The sequence below is a fragment of the Phascolarctos cinereus genome, unplaced genomic scaffold (genome assembly GCF_003287225.1).
Source record: "Phascolarctos cinereus isolate Bilbo 61053 unplaced genomic scaffold, phaCin_HiC Scaffold_726;HRSCAF=1367, whole genome shotgun sequence".
Lineage (NCBI taxonomy): Eukaryota > Metazoa > Chordata > Mammalia > Diprotodontia > Phascolarctidae > Phascolarctos > Phascolarctos cinereus.
The window spans coordinates 237,821,710-237,845,249 of record NW_027556098.1 but is presented as its reverse complement, the minus strand read 5'-3'; the positions used below and the strand labels follow the sequence as shown (position 1 = coordinate 237,845,249).

The following is a 23,540-nucleotide window of genomic DNA, read 5'->3' as shown; positions in this document are numbered from 1 at the left end:
TAGTCAATGACTATAATAATCTACTATTTGATAAATCCAAAGATCCCAGCTTCTGGGATAAGAGCCCACTCTGAAAAAAAAAGTGCTGGGAAAACTGGAAAAGAGTATGGCAGAAACTAGGCAGAGGCCCAAATTTCACACTATATAACAAAATAAAGCCAAAATGGGTTCATGACTTAGATATAAAAGCTGATACAATAAGTAAATTGGGAGAACAAGGAATAGTTTACCTATCAGATCTACGGAGAACAGAACTACTCGTGACCAAACAGGAGATAGAGAACATTATGAAAAGCAAAATGGATAATTTTGATTACATTAAATTGAAAAGTTTTTGCACGAACAAAGCCAATGCAAATAAGATTAGAAGGAAGGTATAAAATTGGGAAAGAATATTTACAACCAGTCCCCTAATAAGAGCCTCATTTCTAAAATGTATAAAGAATGAAAACAAATTTATAAGAATATAAGCCATTCCCCAATTGATAAATGGTCAAAGGAAAAGAACAGACAGTTCTCAGATGAAGAAATTAAAGCCATCTATAGTCATATGAAAAAAAATGCTCTAAATTATTATTGATTAGAGAAATGCAAATCAAAACAACTCTGAGGCACCACATCACACCTATCAGATTGACCAACATGACATAACAGGAAAATGTTAAATGTTGGGGAAGATGTGGGAAAATTGGAACACTCATGCATTATTGGTGGAGTTGTGAAATGATGCAACCATTTTGGAGAATAATTTGGAACAATGCCCAAAGGGTTTTAAAAATGTGTATTCCCTTTGATTCAGCAATAGCGCTCCTAGGGCTATATTCCAAAGAGATGATACAAATGGGAAAAGGACCCACATGTACAAAAATATTCATAGCAGCTCTTTTTGTGGTGGCAAAGAATTGGAAATTGAGAGGATGCCCATAAACTGGGGAATGGTTAAGCAAGTTGTGCTATATGAATGTAATGGAATACTCTTGTGGTATAAGAAATGAAGAACAGGCTGACTTCAGAAAAACCTGGAAAGATTTGTATGGTCTGATGCTGAATGTAGTGAACAGAACCAAGAGAACTTTGTACACAATAACAGCCACATTGTGCGATGACTAATAATGATAAACTTAACCCTTCTCAGCATTACAAAGATTTAAGACATCTCCAGAGGCCTCATGATGGAAAATGCTATCCACATCCAAAGAAAAAACTATGGAAATTGAATAGCTATCATTTCATTTTCCTGTTGAGTTTTGTTTCCTCTTTCTGATGGCTCCTCCTATTGGTTTTAATTTTTACTTACAACTTCAGTAATGTGAAAATATGTTTAATGGGAATGTAAATGTATAGCCTGTATCAGATTGTGTGCCTCTTGGGGAAGGTGGTGGGGAGGAAGAGGGAGAAAAATTTAAAACTCAAAATCATATGGAAGTGATTATTGATAAATCAAAATAAATTAATAAAATTTAAAAAACCCGAAAGTTGTAGGGCTTTAATTTCAATATTCAATAATTTTTTTTCAGTTACCCCTGACTCTTTGTGACCTCATTTTGGGGTTTCTTGTCAGAGATTTTGGTGTGGTTTGCCTTTTTCCTTCTCCAGCTCATTTGCAGTTAAAGAAACTGATGCAAAATGGTTAAGTGACTTGCACAGAATCACACAGCTAGTAAGTGTCTGAGGCTAGATTTGAACTTATGTTTCCTGACTCCAGACCTGGCGCTCTATCCGCTGTACCACCTCACTGATCAGATAATCAGTATGAGTCAGCAAGTGGTATGACAGCCAAAAAAATATGCTACGTATTGAGATTAATTGAGGAGAGGTTACTGTCTCACAATTTTCTGCTGTTGTCAAAATTCACTTGAAACAATTTGGCTAATTCTGGTCAACAAAGAGAGGCAGCATGGCACAGTGAGTAGAGAGCTGGCCTTGAAGTCAAGAAGATTCAATTCACACTTCCAAAAATTATTGGCTGTGATGCCATGTACAAGTCAATTAATCACAGAGTGCTTTGGGAAATGTCTTAATTTACTTATTTTTATTAATTTTTAAATTTTATTAATTTATTTTGATTTATCAACAATCACTTCCATATGCTTTTGAGTTGAAAATTTTGCTCCTCCTTCCTTCCCCCCACCCCTGCCCAAGATGGCACACAATCTGATATAGGCTTTACATTTACATTCCTATTAAACATATTTTCACATTAGTGAAGTTGTAAGTAAAAATTAAAACCAGTAGGAGGAACCATCAGAAAGATGAAACAATACTCAATAGAAGGTAAAAATAACTGATAGCTATTCGACTCCCATAGTTCTTTCTTTGTATGTGAACAACATTTTACATCCTGAGGCCTCTGGAGATGTCTTACATCCTTGTAATGCTGAGAAGGGTTCAGTTTAACGATATTAGTCATCGCACAATGTGGCTGTTATTGTGTACAAAGTCCTCTTGGTTCTGCTCACTTCACTCAGCATCAGACCATATAAGTCTTTCCAGGTTTTTCTGAAGTCAGCTTGTTCATCATTTCTTATAGCACAATAGTATGCCATTACATTCATATACCACAACTTGCTCAGCCATTCCCCAATTGATGGGCATCTTCTCAATTTCCAATTCTTTGCCACCACAGAAAGAGCTGCTATGAATATTTTTGTACCTGTGGGTACTTTTCCCATATTTTTGATCTCTGTGATATATAGCTCTAGAAGTACACAACATCTTAATTTATAAGAAAATATTTGAACACTACAATGGCAAGTAATGTTCCCTCACCTAAGAGTTCCTTACGCCGCTGAAATCTTAGGTCCAACACCATCCCTATTACTAACCTTAACCCTACCCTTTTATCCCTGCCCCTATCTCTATTTTGGCACTCAAAATCAAAAAGGACATTGATAAAATGGAATGTGTCCAAAGGAAGAAAACCAAGATGGTGGTGGGGGCTCATGGCATATGAAGATCAGTTAAGGAAGCTTAGCATGTTTAGCCTGGACAAAGGAAGACTCAACAGAAAAATAAAATTGTCTACAAGTATCAGAATGTTTATTATGTAGATGAGGGTTTAGACTTGTTCCCTTTGGCCCTAGAAGTCAGAACCAAGAGCAATGGGAGGAAGTTGCAAAAAGGAAAAATTAGCCTTGGTATCAGGAAAATCTTCCTAACTATTCAAGCTGTCCAAAAACACATTGAGCTTCCTCAAGAAGTGCTCAATTACCCTTCTTTGGAGGTGCTTAAACAGAGACGTGATGACCATTTATAGGCTGTTTTATAGAGGAAATACCTCTTGGGTAAGGATTGGAATATGTGGGTGCCAAAAGTCTCTTCCAATACTCAAATTTTGTGATATTGTGTGATTCTCTACAGAATCCCTTGCTATCTCCTGCTTTATCCTATACAGCAATTGATTGAAAAAAGCTGTTCTAATATATCAATTATTATTTTGGATTAGCAGTTAGAAATTTGAGTGCACTGTAATGGTGAATTGAGTTTCTATAACAATTGACCAGGGTTCAAGATAAAATGCATATTTTATTTTAAATTTTAAGATTTACTCTTTTTGTGATCTTAAAAAAATTATTTGACTTCTTTCTTATATGTAAAAAGAGGATGTCAGACTAAATGAACTTTCTGTTCCCTTTCAGCTCAAAAATCTATGATCCTATGACCTTAACTTGAGTACTATTGCAACTGCATCTTCTGACCTTTGCAACAATGAAAGAAAATTAAATTCCATTTCAACCATGAATGAGTCAAATAATGTAGAACAACATGTTGAATTGGGAAGGTTAGCTTTGTGGTGTGGAATTTAAATTTAGACAGATCCTTTGTTGAGTTTTCTTTTTAAACTGAAGGTATTTATCTTAGCATAAATAAAGAAGACAAAGACTAAAGTTAATAAAAACATTGAATTGGTTCCCTAGGCCTATGCTTTCCACATCCTGTTTATACAATTGTATTTTTAAGTCAATGTCTTCATTCAGCCAGGAAAGTATCACACTCGTGCTTTATTTCATCAACAAAGGAATCAGAGGAGCCCTGCTCAATGGATTGGCATCTAGGTTTAAATCTCTTTATCGTCACCAAATCAAACTAAATATGTGTCCAAAATAAAAAAGGTATCTTCGTTATTTGACTTTCAACAAGTATACAATTCATTTTCCTGAGGTGCTGAGTAGTTAAAATTCATCATCTGTGAGTAAAAAAATAAATGCTAAATATGGAGAAATTCATGCAAGCAATATAGTGTAAACTATACAATGAAAAGCATTTCAAGAAAGTAGGGGAAATGGAGGTTTATTCTTCCAGAGATCAAGATGATGATGATGATTATAAAATAAATCTAATGCATTAAAGTTTGAAAAGTACTTAATATATACTATCTGAATTCATCTTTGGGGGAGCTAGATGACACAGTAGATAGGGTGCCAGGCCTGGAGTCAGGAAGACTCATCTTTGTGAGTTCAGATCTGGCCTCAGACAGTACTAGCTGTGTGACCCTAGGCAAGTCACTTAATCCTGTTTGCCTCAGTTTCCTCATCTTTAAAATGAGAAGGAAAAAGACAAACCACATCAGAATCTCTGCCAAGAAAATCCCAAATGGGGTCACAAAGAGTTGAACACAATTGAAAAATTACTGAATACCAGCAGTTTCATCTTCACAACAACTCTACAAGTTAGATGGTATTTTGATCTCCATTTTATAGATGAGATAACTAAGGGAGAGAGAGGCAAAGTGGCTATCACCAGTTATATGACTAGGTCATATGACCAGTAAGCAATATTGGGTCACAATCTGGACTCAGATGTGCTGCCAGAGCAGCATTCACAATGTCACAATGTTAGGCAAGCAACAATTTGTTATGTGGAAATAATTACAAGGGCTACATATCATTTTTTCTATCTTTATTGTGAGCCAAACACTAATTAGATTTTGGCTGAATTAAAAGAAAATTAGCCTTAGGAAGAAGGAGGTATAATAATCTCTCAACACTGTTTTCTGGTCAGAGAAAATCTGGAGCATTGTATTCATGTTCTGGTGGACACTGATAAGTAGAAGACCGTCTAGAAGAGGGCAGGTGGGATTCTAAAAGTCCTTGAGTCCATATCATGTGAGAAGAAGTGGAAGGACTTGAGGATGTGTAGTCTGGAAAATAAAAGAAACAAGGTGGCCATACTAGCTATTTTCAAATATTTAAATAGTTATTTTATAGAAGAACGATTTCATTCTTCTGTTTGGCCCCAAAGGGCAGGAACAGGAGCAGGGAAAGAAGTTGCCAAAAGGCAAATTTAGACTTAATATTCATAAAAAAGAAATAATAACATAAAAAATAAACAATAAAACACATTAAAAACAATTCTTAACAGAGTTCTCCATGAGTGAAATGGGCTGACTCAGGAAGTATTGGGTTCCCCCTCATTGGGAGGCATTCAATCAGTGTCTATATGACAACTTATATTGCATATCATAGTACACATTCTTTCCATTGTGTGAGTTAAGCGACATGACCACTGATGTCCCTTCCCACTGTAATGTTTTGTTATTTTCAACATTCCTTTCCATCAGTGAGCCTACTATACTTTATAATACTCTCTATGACTGTATCTGTGTACACACAGCATATACTCAGAGAAATAAATGCAAATTATATTTATACAAAATGATCAACTGTTTTAGTAGCCCAGTTTTTAGATCCAAATAGCAAAAAGGCTGTATTGGCAAAGACTACATATACTTTACTCTGCATAACCTCATAAAAATTTCAGTATCACTCACCAATTTAGCAATTTTGATAAACATGATTGTTCTTTCTGGCTTTGAGTGGATGTAGCAGTTAGCAGATACCAGACAAACTTCTGGAATGCTATAAAACTTATGGAGAGTTATGCAAGGGTTTTAAAAGATGCCAAGCTGTCAAACAGGAGAATCACCTTCATTGTACTTTTAGTGATTGCCATTTTGTAAGCAGCACTATTTTTTCACATGAGGTTATCTTAAATAGCATAATAGCTCTGGACCCCCTAAAATATGGAAGAATAGTATTCTCAAACTAAAATGTACATTAAAAGTCTGAATTTATGTACATAGGTAGAGGAAACTATACTCAACAATCACCCAAATAGCTTTCGACCCTATTTTAGGTACAATATGTTAGGGTTAAAGCATACCAAAATTTATAAAAAAGAGATGTGTCCCTGCCTTTGAAGCATTAAGGCTTGGAGTACGTTTCATGCAAACCAAGAGAATAGTGAAAATGGGCTTGTGTAAATTAGATTAAAATAAATTTGATATATTTGAAATTACTCACTTAACTTTGATTTTGGTGTCAGGTCTTTCCCATAAACTGTCTCTTGAATCTTACTCTCATACAGTCTATGAGTCAACTTGAAAAAGAAAAAAAATATTTTCATAGTCTGTCTGTTTCTCTGTCTCTCTGCTTCTCCTATCTTTCTCTTTGGCTCTATATCTTTATCTCTCTTTTTGTTTATCTTTTCTTCTCTCTTTCTCCCCACACCTCTAAACAAACCTTTTCTACAAAACAAAACAAAACATAAATAACTCTAGTAATATTGTATTGACCCATAGTGAATCCATTGTGTAAAATGAAGAACACTCTGAAGGGTATCAAAAGATGAGTTGACTGGGATTGATTTATTCTACCTGAGAGTTAATAAAGATAGGTGATTCACTTTATACTTCTGTGGACAGAAAAAGTTATAGCCACAGCTTGAAATATTTTCAGTGCCTAATGGCAAATGTCCTCTAGAAGGAAATCCTCCTTTGCAATCAAATCTTGCAAAAAGAATGTAGAGTCATATCCCCTTGATCACCCCTTCCATCACCCCCCAACATAGACATACACACATGCACACATGCGCACACACACACTGACACATACACACAAACATATTAGAGAAAACTAATCATATTTTGATTGGTGGTAAAGACATAGGTCTCTGTCCATTAATGTAAAGTCAATGATACTCAGAAGAAAGACAAAGTTTTCATCCGTATACCTTAGTTTAAAAGAAGTAAATATCCACCATCAAGGATAAAGACTGTTAAAGAGGGTTTTTTTTTTTTATAATTTTTTTTTTTTTTTGTAATTGTAATTATTCTTCATTAATAATTAATAATACATCAACATATTGTTGCCCAATACAATATTTAAAAAATATGTACATTACAGCATTTGTGAGGAATGTAGTTGATATGTCAAAGTCAATTAAATAATTAAATTATATTATTTCTTTATTCTTATTTCAAAAAAGGTCTTAGTCACTGATAAGTAGTTAATCTAAAATTCATATTTGGTCTGTTAATGTAGGTTATATCCCTTACTTTTGAAAGTCATTTTTCAATATTTCTTGTATGAACAGAGACCGTTTAGCATCGAAGATTTTACTGTATTTCTATCTTCATCTGTATGGAATAGGAGACTGGGAATGGCCAATGAGAGCCCAGTCTTTATAAGAATGTGTGGTATGCTCTTTTGGTTCAATCCCTATGTGAACTTCAGAGACATGACAGTAATTATTTCTGTTCTGCTTACCACTGAAAAAGAGGAACATTTTAATTGGTTGATGACATGAAACTGAGAATATTTTAAAAAGGCCCTAAGTAATCAGACCCCTTTCTGATCCAATTGCATTCAAATGAGGATTACTGTAAACTCTAGGGAATGGAGGAGGGCAGGAAGAGACCTTGGGCCTTCCCACCCAAACCTGCCAGCATGTGACCAATGAGCACATGGCTATGCCCTAGCTTCTGTCTCCCTTGGGTGCATTCTTTACTAATATTAGTTTAAACATTATCAACAAAGGCTGCAGCCTTGTAAGTTTCAAAAGAAAAAGGAAAAGGAGCTTCCAGAAGTTGGAGAGCAGAAGTCCATGATTGATTTTGAAATCAGCCAAGCCTAGTGAGAAGCAAAGGTCCAACAAACCAAAAATATTTATATTTATCAGGAAAGCACCAGCATTTTATTGAGGCTAATCTATACTTCTCATAGTAGCTGCAATATCAATATTTGTACAGGATTTATAATATAACAGAAGTCATTTAATTAGACAATTATATTTACATATAATTAAATATTCAAAACTGTAGAAATCTACAAAAATTATCTCAAAAGAATGGTTTGACTAGTAAAAGAAGCAAATTGCAAAATATGGCTGTACAGTTACAGACTGAAACAAAAGAGGAAAAGAATTGCCAGGTTTTCTCGAGTTTTCTCTTTCCACCTGGAGGCTTAAAGAACTTTTCACTTGAACAAAATCAAGCAGGAAAGAGAAAGTGATCATCCATTTAGTTCCTTTTGTGAGCATTCTCAGTTCTGGCTCTACAAGCATTTGAAAAGCTGGCATTCTTCATACAGTAAAAAAATCAGAAACAATGGCTGTACATACTCTAAAGTCCTTGTAAAGATTAAATTAGTAAAGAATGCTGCACGTGCTTATAAAGACTGAGCTTTCATTCACTCACTCCAGTATCCTGTTTCTAGTAGCCACACTTTCTAATTTTGTGGGTTTATGTTGTTTTTTGTTTCCATTTTGTTTAAATTTTTATTTTTGTGTAGGGAAAAATCAAACATACATTTAACACAATTTGGTTTCAAGTACCTTAGCTTTTGCCTTTTCCAGCTTGGAATTGTGAGCAACTGATTTTGGACCCAAGCATTGCCAACAGATCTTATCATATCTGTAGTTGTAATTGTTTTTCATGGCTTCTGCCAGCTTATCCAGGGCTCCCCTGTCTTCAGGATTAATTTGTGTGAAGGCAAAGCTTTTGAAGGTCTTTCTCTGTGGCCTTACCTTTGGTAATATAGTGAGTAAATCCCATTTTTCATCACAAGGCAGGTAGGAAGGCCACTAGCTCAATGGTGCCCACATCATGTGTAATCACTACCAACTGTGTTTTCTTGTATTCCTCCAGGGTAGTAACAGTGTTAACACCTGCTCTGAGGACAGGTGATCTCTTAGTAGGGACATGTCCTTTGCCTGGAGTTTTTGTTCAGCCCAAGTTAGCAGCCTTTGTTTCTCTTGCTTTCTCTCAGGTCTGTATTTGTGAGACAATTTAAGCAATTGAGTAGCTGTCTGAGAAAACAAAGCCTAGGTGAACTGGTTAATTACTGGTGGCACTTTCAAGTGTTTATAAAGGTTAGACCTTTGATTCTGCAGTCTGGTGCATCAAGGCCATTTGAAAAATCTAGTGAGGTTCCTTTGCCAAAGTTCTTGGACCCCTTCTCAAACAAAAAATTGACCACTTTCTTGGCCTCTTGTTTCTTTACAAAAGCAAGGTCTGGAGCGCTTTATTCCCCTTACTCTTCTTTCCTTTTGGCATCTTGGTCAGCAGGACAAGAAAGGAAGAGTATATTTACTTTCTAATAATCAAAGTTTCTATATTGCAACTGTGAGTTCATTTGGTTTATTAAATATAGTAGCAACAAAATAATAATGTGATTATCTCAATAGAAAGCAGAGGTATACACAGTTTTAGTGCACGCACCATTGACTCCATTAAGTGATGTATTCTCATCACATCCCAGCATCCTTCCCCAAACTTTACCCTCAAGAACGTCTCAAAACCCTGGTATCTTATCTGTATTATGACCTGTTCGAATTGGACAAATTACTCAGTGTCTCTGGACCTCAGTTTGTTCAATACAATGGTTCAGATCTATTAAAACTATGATGTCTGTCATTAATCTATTTCAGGTTTTTTTGTTGTCATCAATTGTTTAAATTGAAGTTTCCTCACTTGAAGGCCCTGTTTCTTTTCATTTTTGTTTTCTTCTAATTTAGTCATACTTTCCTCTTTTTTTTTTTGATGGCCAAGTGGTAGAACCAAAAATACTTATTTAGAAATGACTCTCACATTGGTAATTAATCTTTTCCTTACTATTAGAATATGATCACTTTAATTGTCATGTATACATTATTATGTTAAGTGTTTCTTGTATAGTAACATTTTTCTTGGAGTATTTTTGCTATGTCTGAAACTTCTTAATAATTTCTAAGCCTTTGCATATTGTCATTTTCCACTCTTGAACTGTTTTCCAATATATTTTTGCTATCCTTCTCTACCTTTATATTGAAGTTGTCAAATATTAAATTAGCAGTTCATTTAACTTAAATGGCTTTATGAAATTCTTCATAGATTTATTTATCTCTCCATCCTCTGCAACAGATATTGGTAAGAAGCTGCAACTATAATCAAGGTGATTTTATTTTTACAAATGCTTTCATGAGCACTGCCATATGAGATGACCTAAGTGCCCATGAAAATGTTTCTCATTGCTGTTGGACACGTGACAAAAAACACCTCCTTTGTTTGCCCCTCCCAGGAGAACCTGTGAACCACTCTTCCATATATGTGTGATTCCCTTTTGTTTTCTGTCAAGAATGAAATGGTTCAGTTCATCCACTAATATTTCCACACATTGGTCACTGGGCAAGTGGTAGAGTCATATTGAAAATATGATCCAGAGAAAGCTTTGCCTGTGAAACAAATAGACTGATGAGCTTATTTGTGTGCGACAGGTCTGTAAGTGCCCAACATTAGTAACAAAGATGTGTCTGACTGAGAAACATAAATTCAAATATCACAAGTACTGGAATCACTTAATGTGGACAACTGGTAGTACTCTATAAACATAATCCACATTTTCCCTAATATCTGTGTCCCTTTAATAAAATAGGCATCTGTACTTTTCACCTATAGTTTTGTGTTAAACTTATTTAAATATAATAACCATTTTATCTTTAAAAGCATAAGGGCCAAATGGACAAAAGAGTTTCAATGAAATATGAGCTGATTAAGCTTGTTTAATACATGTAAAAGTAATGAGCAGTTAAAAGCTATTATCAAAGTTCAGCCTCTCAATTATAACTTAACTGTTTTCTTCAGAACTGAAGCACAGGTCCAAACCATTATCTAAACATGAAATGTACCAGTGGGTATGAGGCAAGTTTGATTACAGGTACCCTAACCACATTGTTTCAGGTTGTGGCAGAGTATACATTCATTAGTTTATTTTATAAACTCAATGAAGAAAGCCACAATTCTTCTGATCCTTTGAAGAGTCAATAAAATTTTAAGTGAGTTCAATTCACTCTATTCTATAGTTAGTTCTATACTCAGAATAAATTTATAGGCAGGTCTATACATCTCTTTAATTTCCACCAAACTAATTAATTATTTTTTTCTTCTTCCAAATGTTACAGGATTTAAGCATTGAGCAATGAATCAGATCAATGAAATGCCAATCCAATTTCTTTCTGACTATTTCATTTATGCTAGTGATCAAAACTTATCAATTGTTTGGAGAGGCAGTTGATTTTTTCATTGCAAAGTAAATATGAAAAACAGTGTGTTTTTAGAGAAAGTATACATAAATGTTATTTAGTTTGGTGGAGAGAGATTTCCTGGGAGAGAGGAAAACAAGCATCAAGGGATCACTAGAAAAGGGCAGTACTCCTGCTTTCTCTGATCAGAGAAGTAACCTTCACTGATACCTACATTGCACATCCTAAGATGGTTAAAAAAATGAAGAAAGATTCCTGCAGGCTGTGATTTTTTTAAATAAAAATGTCAATAGTAAAGTGGACACCAATGTGGAAAGGCAAGTATCACTTGGTAAGAACCACAGCAATATACTGGCTCATGAATCAATTAATTACATTTTCTGTTCCTTAAGAGAAAAATAAGGAAGACCTGGGTCCAAGTTCTGTATCTGACACATGCTGACTGTGTGACTTTGGTTCAATAACTTGATCTTTCAGGGATCTAGGTAACTCTTTAAGATTAAGTTCCAGAGAAAATGCTGATCTACATTTGTAAGAATTTAATCATCCATAAGTTTCTGATATCAGTGAAATTATAAGTATAATCCCTATTTCTGATGGTTTAAAGGAAGGAAAAATAGCTAAAATGTTATATTCCAATTTTGAAATTCTCTGAAAAAGGCAGGTAAATTGCAGTTTTAGATGTGTGACATTTGGGATAGCATGTGTCTTTTTGCAGTTTCTATCAATTCTGATATCAGGAAGAAAATTCATTGCTGAAGTCTTTATTAATTTAAAAGGAAAATGCTTCCATCTACTGGATGTTATGTGTAAGAGTGGGTACATCAAGATTTAAACTTTTGAAAATAAGTTTGTAGTTTATAATAAGGTGAACCTAGAGATTTAATAATTTTTTAAAATTGGATCTTATTAGAAACACTAGATTTTTATTGAAATAATAAGCAGGATGCTATAAGCAAACACTATCATATGAAAAGATTACACACATTCATAGAAATTCATGACTTGAATCTTTTTTATTTTCTGGAAAAGTTTTATATAGCAATTGCTTTAGACTAAGTGATATGTAAAATGAAATTGAAATTATTTAGATAATTCAAGCTAAAAAAAGACTCCCAATTAAATGTTAAGCATATCTATATCTATCTATCTATCTATACACACATATATGGATATATACAAATATGGCTACACATGTACATGAATAATATATACACTTTTCCCCACTTATTTTATGTGCAGTTGAATATGTGTATTTGTGTGTGTGTGTGGAGAGAGAGAGAGAGAGAGAGAGAGAGAGAGAGAGAGAGAGAGAGAGAGAGAGAGAGAGAGGAGTCAAATAGAGTGGACACTTTTTTTGGTTAGTTTGAATGAATGATCCCATGTAATTGTTTTACTTTGTTATTTCACTTTTTATGACTAGACCTGGCCTTAATTACATACTTAATTAGAATTCATATTGTATGCATTTAATGCAAGTGATAGTTTAATATTGTTTCATGACACAACTTACTGACATGGTCTGAAGTTCAGTTTTTAATCTTACAAACCTAGAGAACCTGCCTCTAGGAACTAATGCTTCTTTGCTTCTGAGGATACATGCTCTAATCCCACACCTGCCCCTAACAGTGGCATCTTAGTCAAATCTCTTCACTATCTATTTTATCCACCTTTGAAAAGAAATGTGTTGCGGAGGAAGTGGTATAGCTACCAAGGATCCTACCAACCCTGTCATTCTATGCTTTCTGTGTAAGTCAATGACACAGTTTTCCTTTTTCCTGGGAATCCTCTCCTCTGACTGTCTTAAGTAGTGATAGGACTTCATCTGATTAAGTTTCATAAATAGATTCTTTGAAATGAAGCCTAGAAGCTTTCCTTTGTGTCCCCAACCTAGTCACAAAATACTCTGTTTAATTCCTTAATAAAATAATTATTCCAGGAACGTGACTGTTACAAAAACTGGGGAAAAAAACTTCATGACCAGTTTTACTTCTTTATTTCTTTTCATTTTGTTTGAATTTATTTTGAATTTACACATAAAATGAGAAAAGAAAAACAACTGCCATGTACACAATAGAACATGAGAAAATTCAATGTAAATCAATAAATTTCTATTTCAAGAAAACCTATATAATAAATACTACGCATTATTTTCAAAGCTATCCATCTTTTCTTTGCTTCATTGTATATTTTAATTTGTCCTCTGCTGTGCACTTTTTACTTTATTTTTCCTCTTCCCTCCAAGTAGGATACAGTACATTCATGTGCACACACACATATACACGCACATACATATGAATACATATATACATTTATACATACACATAGATGTACATAGATATCCACAAACATACACATATATACACACACATTCAAATGCATGTACATAAGAACGCATTATGCTTATTTTGACTTGTCATCTGTTTCTCTGTAGGTGGAGAGCATCTTCCTTTATAAGTCCAGTTCCTTCCATAGTTTTATAAATCCATCAGCTCATCATTTCCTACAACACAGCAATATTATGATCCAATCACATGCTACCTGGGAGATTATTCATGAGACTTTTTTCTCCAAATTTTTTTTTTCATTCTTCTATTCTTGGCTATATAGGCTTTACTTATAAAGGAAATTTTTAATTTAAAATAATCAAAATTATCCATTTTACACTTCAACACTACTCTCAGCTTGCAATATGCTTTAAGGTCTGATACTACTGAATCTAGTTTCTTCACATCCCCCTCCCTGCACAGTTTCCTTGAAGTTCCTGATCTTCTGCCCTTCATAATGAACCCTGTTATTATTTTTCTCACTCAGTAAGGATTTTTAAAAATAATTTAATTGGGATGGTGTTACATGAATATATTAGTTAGTTAAAAATGTAATTTTTATTATATTAGCTTTGCCTAATTATGCACAGTATATATTACTTTCAATTATTTAGATCTAACTTGGTATAAAAGGTGTTTTGTGTTTACATTCATATAATTCCTGTGTCTGATTTGGCAGGCATGCACTCAAATTTTTTATACTGTCCAGTTACTTTTATATGGTCTGAAACTATTGATTAGTGGGCTGACACATAGTCCAGTTTCCTTAATTTTTTTTTCTCTTTTGATTAAATCTGATTTTAACCTTAAGTTTTTCTGAGATCATGATTACTGAGATCATGCTTTTTACATAATAAATTCTACTCCTGACCTTTTTTTATGTGTGTGTGTGTATCTCTCATTTTTATAGCATTTCTTAAAAGCAACATACTGTAGAATTCAAACTTTTAATCTCTTATCAGTTTGCATTTTATGGGTAAATTCATCTTATTCACATTCTAAACTATAATTACTTGTATATTTTCTTCCTTATTTTTGTCACTATCCTTATCACCTAATTCTTATCCCTCTTCACTCCTCTACTTTAATTCTACCTGCTACCTTGACCTCCTATTCCTTAACTTATCCCCCCCAAGAATGGTTATCCTTATCCACTCCCTCCACTCTATCCCCTTACCCTCATTTATTTCTGAATTTAGAAGAGTTTTACAGCTTTCTAAATATATGTTGTTACCTCTTTATCAAATTTGGGTTAATTTAGACACCTTTCTTTACCCCCTTTATCCTATTCCCTATCTTTACCTTATTCTTTCCCCCCTCCTTATGCCTTGCCCTCTTATTTCTTTCTGAATTTAGAATACTACACACATACACATACACACACACATATACACATACATACATACATACATATATGTGTGTGTGTGTGTGTATACAGTGTGTGTGTGTGTGTGTGTATATATATAGTTCCCAATGAGAATAGGGTTCTAGAACCACTCAACTTTCAGAACTACTCAACCTCCAGAACTACCAACCCTCCTCCTCCATCTAATTCCTTTTTATCAGTTCTCATACTCACACCTCATTTGTATGAGATAATTAGTCTTTTTGCCTTTTCCTATATAATTTTGCTTTTTAGAATCCCATCATACCCTGCTCTTTCTTTCAAAATACTGAATTACTAATGACAGTCTTAGACATAGTTTACATTTCTACAAATAAAATGTAAACAATGTGTCCTTATTGAGTCCCAATCATTTTTTTTTCCATTCGGGAATATACTTAACTTTGCTGGGTATATTTTCTTCCATAAGCCCAGCTCCTTTGCTCTTGGATATATCATGTTCCAAGACCTGTGATCTTTTAGTGTAGCCGCTGACAGGTCTTGTGTAATTCTAATTGTGACTCTGCCATATTTGATTTTTTTTCTTATTGCTTGTAATATTTTCTCCTTAACCTAGGGGTTTCAGAATTTAACTGTGATGTTGCTGAGGATCTCTTTCAGATGGTGATTGTTGGATTTTTTTCTATTTCTACTTTCTCCTCTTATTCTAACCCTTCAGTATAATTTTCTTTATTTCATATATTACTGTGTCAAGAATTGTTTTTTTTTAATTGTAGCTTTCGGGTCCTCTGATTATTCTTATGTTTTCTCTCCTTGACCTGTTCTCCAGATCATTTGTTTTTCTAAGATGTTTCATATTCTCTTCTACTTTTTTCATTGTTTTATGTTTTGTTTTATTATTTCTTGGTCTCCTAACTTTGCTGCATTCCCCTTGCCCAATTCTAATTTTCAATGAGTCATATTCTTCCCTAAAATTCTGGATCTCCTTTTCCAGCTTGTTGACTTTTCTTTTCATAATCTTTTTTTTTTTTTTAGGATTGTTATTACTTTAAAAAAAATCCTCATTCTCTCTTATTTGATTTTTGAAGTCTTTTCTGAACTCTTCTTATAATTGTTTTTGGGCAGATGACAATTTTAAGTTACAGTTTGGGGTAAGAAAGCCTTTTTTTTTTTTTTGCTTCATTAACTTTCTCTGAAGATGAACCTTGATCTTCTCTGTTCCCATAGCAACTGTCTATGATTGGGTTCTTTCTCCTTTAGCTGTTTTCTTTTTTTAAATTTTGTCAGCTTATTTTTATAATTACCTGTAATCCTTGGGATGGTACCTCTAGCTGTAGGTCCTTCTTACTGTTATTCTTGGACCTTTGTCCTGGGCTCAATCTATGCACTCCTTTTCACCTCCAAGACACAGCTAGGGCTACTAAGCACACTATGCTGGAAATGCTCTTACTCTCTGAGAGCTCTTCAGTGGCTATGACTTTCAGTTCTCCCCTCTGGACTGGAAACAAGATCAAGAAATCAGCTCTCCTCTAAGTGCCCAAAGCCTTCAGCATTGCTGTTCCCTCACTACTTCCACACTCACCAGGCATGTGCTGGTTCTTTCTGAGGCATGACCACAACTTGGCAGTATAGCTGTGCAGCAAGGCCTGGCATCCCTTGTCAGCTGAGGCTCCTCAGTCTTCCCCTGCTGAGATGCCTCATTCCCCACACTGTTTGGGAAATGAAAATTCCTGTGGCTGAGGTCGAGGCTACCTCTCAAACCAGCTGCCCCCTGTGCTCACTGCTTGCTGTTTTAGTGGGACTAGCCTGGAGGTGTTAACACTTCAGTTGGGCAGAACCTCTGTCCTGGGATCTTTCTTCAGATTGTCACCAGTTTTCCCAGGAGTTCCACCATTGTACTGAACTCTTCTTTATTTTTGCTGCTCTACATTGACCTTGAGGCACTATTTTGTCATGTTTGTGGAAGAAATCTGGAGAACTTGGAATTTTCTGACCTACTCCACCATCTCCCTAGCATTCTCTCTCCTGTTTTCTTTCTTTAAAATTTTATTATTTATTTATTTTTCACACTGTTCTAAAAAAATTGAATTCCAAATTTTCTCCTTCCCTCTATTCCCTCCTTCACCCTTTGAGAAGTCAACAATATAGCAATTATACACGTAAAATTGTGGAAAAAAGCATATTTCCATATTAGCCATATTGTAAAAGAAAAAGCAAGATAAATAAAGAAAATAAGAAAATCGTACTTAAATTCTACTCAGAGTTCAATAACTCTCTTTCTGGAGATGGATAGCATTTTCATCATAAGTCCTTTGGAATTGTCCTGAATTAACTTTATTGGAGTAGCTAACTTTTTCACAGTCAATCATCCTTACAACATTACTGTTATTATATACAGTGATATCCTGGTTCTGCTCACTTCACTTTCCAGCAATTAATACAGCTTGTCCTAGCTTTTTTTCCCCCCAAAACCATCCAGCTTGTCATTTTTTAATGCACAATAATGTTCCATCACAACCATATACCACAACTCACTCTGCCATTCACCAATTGATGTGAATCCCTTCAATTTCTAAATCTTTGCTGGTGGAATAAATACTTTTGTACACATAGATCCTCTTTTTTTAATTTGTTTTTTGCTGAGTCAAAGGATATGCAGAGTTGTATAGCCATTTGGGCACAATTACAAAGTGTCATTTGGAATGTTTGGAATATTTCACAAGTCCAGAAACAGTACATTAATGTACCTATTTTTCCATATCCCCCCCAGCATTTGTCATTTTCTTTTTCTCTCATGGTAACCAATCTGATAGGTGTTATGTGGTAACTCAGAGTTGTTTTAATCTACATATCTCTAAACAATGGTGAAAGAACCATTTCTGCTGAGAATATTTTTCATGTGATTATTGATAACTTTGATTTCTTCTTCTGAAAACTGCCTTATATCCTGCACCATATTTCTGTTGCTGAATAATTCATACTTTTATTTCAGAAGTAGGATGTTTGTAAGAGGAACTCATTGTAATCCCCCCCCAGTTTCATGCTTTCCTTCTAATTTTGGCTGTATTAGTTTTGTTTGTCCAAAAGCTTTTTTTAAAATTTAATGTAATGAAAATTATCCATTTTATTTCCTGTGACGTTTCTTTCTTTTGCTTGGTCATAAACTATTTCTTTATTTAAAGATCTGACATGTAAAATTTTCATGCTTCCCTAATTAACATAAGAAATAACCTTTTATATGTAAATTACATACCCATTTTGATTTTATCTTAGTAAACTTTGTGAGATGTTGGTCTATACCTGCCAAAATGCTTTGTAGTTTCCCAGTGATTTTTTTTTTTTAATACTGAACTCTCATTCTCAAAGTTTAGATCTTTGGATTTACCAAACACTAGAGTAATATAGCTATTTACTACTGTGTCTTATGTACCTAATCTCTTCCACTGATCCACTCCCCTGTTTCTTAGCCAGTACCAAATTGTTTGGGTGATCACCACTTTGGCTTTTTCTTTTTTTTTTTTTTGCTTTTTGTTTTGTTATTTGTTTTTCTTTTAGATGTTTTATTATGAAAAGTAATCACTTATAATGCATACAGAGCCAGTCTTGGAGCTAAGAAGACTTGGTTTCAGATCATATCTCTGACATATACTAGCTGGGTGACCATGGACATATTAGTTTACCTCTCAGTAGACTACTCTGCATGACTTTAAAAAAAATTGCTAATTGATTTATTTTTAGTTTTCAATGTTCATTTCCACAAGATTTTAATTTCCAAATTTTCTCCTCATCTTGTCCCTTCCCCCAACCCAAAACAGCATACATTGTGAATACCCATTCCCCTAATCTGCCCACTGTTCTATCCCTCCCTTCTCTTATCACCTTCCCCTTCCATTTTCCTGTAGGGCAGGATAGACTTCTATCTGTATATTTTATCTCTATCCATTATCTGTATAATTTATTTCCCACTTGCATGTGAAAATCATTTTAACATTTGTTTTTAAAACTTTGAACTCCAAATTTTCTCCCTTCCTCCCTCCCCACCCTCTCTCATTAAGAAGGCAAGCAACTCTTTACAATTCATACATGTGTAGTCATGCAAAACACTTCCATAGTACTCATGTTGTGGAAAACTCACTATATTTCCCTTCATCCTATCCCACTTCCCATTTATTCTAGTCTCTCCATTGACCCTGTCCTTCCTCAGAAGTGTTTGCTTCTGATTACCCTTCTGCTGATTTGCCTTCCCTTCTATCATCCCTTAGCTCCCTTATCCATTTCCTCTCATTTACCTGTAAGGTAAGATCGATTTCCCTACCCAATTGAGTTGTGTATGTTGTTCCATCCTTAAGCTAAATCTGATGAGAATAAGATTCACTCATTCCTTCTCACCTTCCCCAACTTCCCTCCACTGTAAGACCCTTTTCTTCTCTGTTTTATGTGATAATTTACCCCATTCTACCCCTCCATTTCTCCTTCTTCCAGTATAATCCTCTCCCACTCCTTAATTTTATTCTCCAGATATCACCCTTCATTTTCAATTCACCCTGTGCTCTCTATCTATCAATCTATCTATACATATGCTTGTTTTTCCCTCCAACTACCCTATTACTGACAAAGGCCTCATGAGTTCCAAATATCATCTTTCCATGGAAGAATGTAAGCAATTCAACCCTAATAAATTCCTTATAATTTCTCTTTCCTGTGTAACTCTTCATGTTTCTCTTGAGCCTTGTATTTAAAAGTCAAATTTTCTACTACCTCTGGTATTTTGATCAAGAATGCTTGAAAATGATCTGTTTCACTGAATGTCCATCTTTTCCCCTGAAGGATTATACTCAGTTTTATTGGGTAGGTGATTCTTGGCTGTAATCCTATCTCCTTTGACCTCTGGAATAATATATTCCAAGACCTCTGAGCCCTTAATGTAGAAGCTGCTAAATCTTGTGTTATCCTGATTGTGTTTCCACAACACTCGAATTGTTTCTTTCTAGCTGCTTGCAATATTTTCTCCTTTACCAGGGAACTCTGGAATTTGGCTACAATATTCCTAGAAGTTTTCCTTTGGGTATCTTTTCAGGAGGTAATTAGTGGATTTTTTCCATTTCTATTTTTCACTCTGGTCCTAAAATATCAGGATAGTTTTCCTTGATAGTTTCTTGAAAAATGATGTCTAGGCTCTTTTCTTGGTCATGGTTTTCAGATAGTCCAGTAATTTTTAAATTATCTCTCCTAGATGCATTTTCAAGGTCAGTTGTTTTTCCACTGAGATATTTCACATTGTCTTCTATTTTTTTCATTCTTTTGGTTTTTTTTTTACAATGTCTTGATTTCTCATAAAGTCACCAGCTTCCAATTGCTTCATTCTAATTTTTAAGGAAGTACTTTCTTCAGTGAGCTTTTGGACTTCCTTTTCCATCTGGCCAATTCTGCTTTTTAAGGCATTCTTCTCCTCATTGACTTTTTGATCTTCCAGATAAGTTTTTAAAATTATTTTTTAACTATAGAATAATTCTTTGGTAGCTTGATTGCTATGGCACTGAATAAATAAATTAGTAGAATTGTCATTTTTATTACGTTGGTTTGGCCTACCCATGAGCAAGTAATGTTTCTCCAATTGCTTAGATCTGTTTTTATTTGCACAAAAACTTGTTTTGTAATTGTTTTTATATAGGTCCTGTTTTTTACTTGAAAGGTAAACTTCCAATTATTTTATGTTGCCTGCAGTTGTTTTAAATGGAACTTCTCTTTTTACCTCTTTCTGCTGGGTTTTCTTGGTAATACATGGAAATGTTGATGATGTATGTGGGTTTGTTTTATATCCTGCAACTGTACTAAAGTTTTTAGTTGTTTCAGTCAGTTTTTTTATTTGATTCTAAAGGATCCTCTATACCATTATATCATCAGCTTTGTTTATTCATTCCCTGTTCCTATTACTTCAATTTCTTTGGATACTGAATAATATTAATGATAATCGACATCGTTTCTTCACCTCTGATATTACTGAGAAGGATTCTACTTTATCCCTAATACACAAAAGAAAATACTTGCTCTTGGATTTAGATAGATACTATTTATTATTTTAAGAAAAGCTGCATTTATTCCTATGTTTTGTAATATTTTTAAAAGGAATGGATGTTGAAATTTAAACGATTTTTTGTACCTCTGGATATAATCATATGATTTTTGTTTTTTATTGATATGATCAATTGTATTTATTGTTTTACCGCTATTGAGCCAGTCCTGTAATACTGGCATAAATCCTACACAAGCATAATGCATGACCTATGTGATATATTTCTGTAATCTTCTTGATTATATTTAATTTAAAATTTTTGCATCGGTACTCATTATGGAAATTGGCCTAAACACTTTTCTCTTCTTTTTTGCACTCTCTGGTTTAGGTTTCAAAACTATATTTGTATCATAAAAAAAAAATTGATGAGACTGAACCTCTTTTTTCAAATAGTTTTTTAAACATTGGAATTTGCTGTTCTTTAAATATTTGATATAATTCATTTATAAATCCATCAGGTCGTGGGGATTTTTCTTAGGGTGCTTATTTTTGGCTTGTTCAATTTCTTTTTCTAAGATAGGCTTATTTAAATATTCTGTTTCCTCTCCTTTTAATCTGCTTAATTCATATTTTTGGGAATTATTCATTCATTGCACTTAGGTGTCAGTTTTGCTGGCATATAATTGGGCAAAATAACTCTTAATAATTGCTGTAATTTAATCTCTATTCATGGTACACTGATCTTTTTCATATTTGATAATGGTTGTTTTTCTTCTTTCTTTTTATATTGAATTGATCAGTGTTTTATCTCTTTTATTTTTTTTCTCCATGTACAACCTACTCTTAGTTTTATTTATGCAATGTATATATATATATATATATATACTTACTTTCAGTTTTATTATCTTTTTTTTATTTTTAGGATTTCTACTTTGATGTTTAATTGGGGACTTTTATACGTTGTTTTCCAAGTTTATTTAAAATGCATGCCCAATTCATTGACCTTCTCTTTCTCTTTTCTATTAATATGAGCATTTAGGGACAAGTTTTTTCTAAGTACTGCTTTGGATACATCCCATAAATTTTGGCATGTTGTCTCATTTTTATTATTCTATTTTCTGAAATTATTCATTGTTTTTTGATGACTTGTTCTCTGGCTCACTAGATATTTAGGATTAAAGTATTCTGTTTGCAATTAATTTTAATCCACATTTTCACAAGTCTTTATTGAAATTAATTTTTGTTGCATTACATTCTGAAGATGGTGCATTTAGTTTTTCTGCTTTTCTGCATTTTGCTGTGAAGTTTTTATGTCCTAACACATAGCACAATTTTGTGAATTCACCATGTACAGCTGAGGGGGAAAAAAAACAACTATACTCCTTTCTACTCCCATTCACTTTTTGCCAGAAGTCTATCACATTTTTGTTGTTGTTGTTGTTCAGTCTTTTTTCAGTCATGTCTGACTCTTCTTGACATAATTTCAGGTTTTCTTGGCAAAGATAATGGAATGACTTGATATTTCCTTTTCCAATTCATTTTACAAATGAGGAGAGTAAGATAAATAAGGTTAAGTGACTTGCCCATTGTTACAGAGCTACTGAGTATCTGAGGACAGATTTGAACTCAGTAAGATTAGTCTTCCTGACTCCAGGCATGGCACTCTATCCACTGTGCCACCTACAGCTGTCCTTATAATATCTAACTTTTAAAAATTTCTTTAACTTATTTTTATTTATATTATGTTTAGATGTATGTAATTATGAAAGGGGAAAATTGAGAGTCCCCTCTAGTATAGTTTTACTGTCTTTTTCCTTCTGTATTTAACTTTCCTTTAAGAATCTAGATTACTGCCTTTCAATGCATATATATTTAGTATCAAGATTTCTTCATTATCTGTAGTACCTTTGAGCAAAATAGATGATGGTTGCTAGCCAGAAATTTTCTTCTTCAACTGAAGCTTAATAGATTCCACTTCTGTCCATTATTTATCTCCTAATGTGTCTTCCTATTTCTGCGTGTTTCTTGTAAACATGTTGGATTTTGTTTTCTAATCCATTCTGCTATCTGCTTCTGCTTTCTAGGTGTGTTTGTCCTATTCACACTTACAGTTATGAATACTGTGTATTTTCTTCCACCCTATTTTTTTTGTTTTTTTCTTGCACTTGCTGACTTTTAATCCCACCACAGAAATCTGTTCTGCTTCTGACCACTGCCTCCCTTAATCATCTCTACCTTTCATCACCCTGTCCTTCTCTCATCACCCTCTCCTCCTACTTTTCTGTTGGGTAAGATACATTTCTAAATCCAATTGTGTGTGCATGAATATTTTCCTTTTTTAATGAATTCCAAAGAGAATGAAGTTCAAGCATTGCCTACCACCGCCTGTTTTTTTCCTCTCCACATTAAAAGCTCTTCCTTGTGTACCTCTTTCACATGAGATAATTCTCCTCACTGTTCCTTTCTCTTTTCTTTTCTAGTGCAAGCTTCTTTTTATCCTTTACTTTTTTTAGATCACTTCAATATAATTAATTCACACCTGTGCCAACTGTCTATG

The 23,540-nt window shown here is 34.0% G+C and overlaps 1 protein-coding gene and 1 pseudogene across 1 annotated transcript in view; one reads left to right on the top strand and one right to left on the bottom strand.

Annotated features, from left to right (window-relative positions):
* Nucleotides 1-23,540, top strand: part of GALNT13 (polypeptide N-acetylgalactosaminyltransferase 13) — an 828,252-nt gene that overhangs the window by 688,095 nt on the left and 116,617 nt on the right. The window lies entirely within an intron of this gene.
* Nucleotides 8,590-9,334, bottom strand: LOC110220723 (large ribosomal subunit protein eL8 pseudogene; annotated as a pseudogene).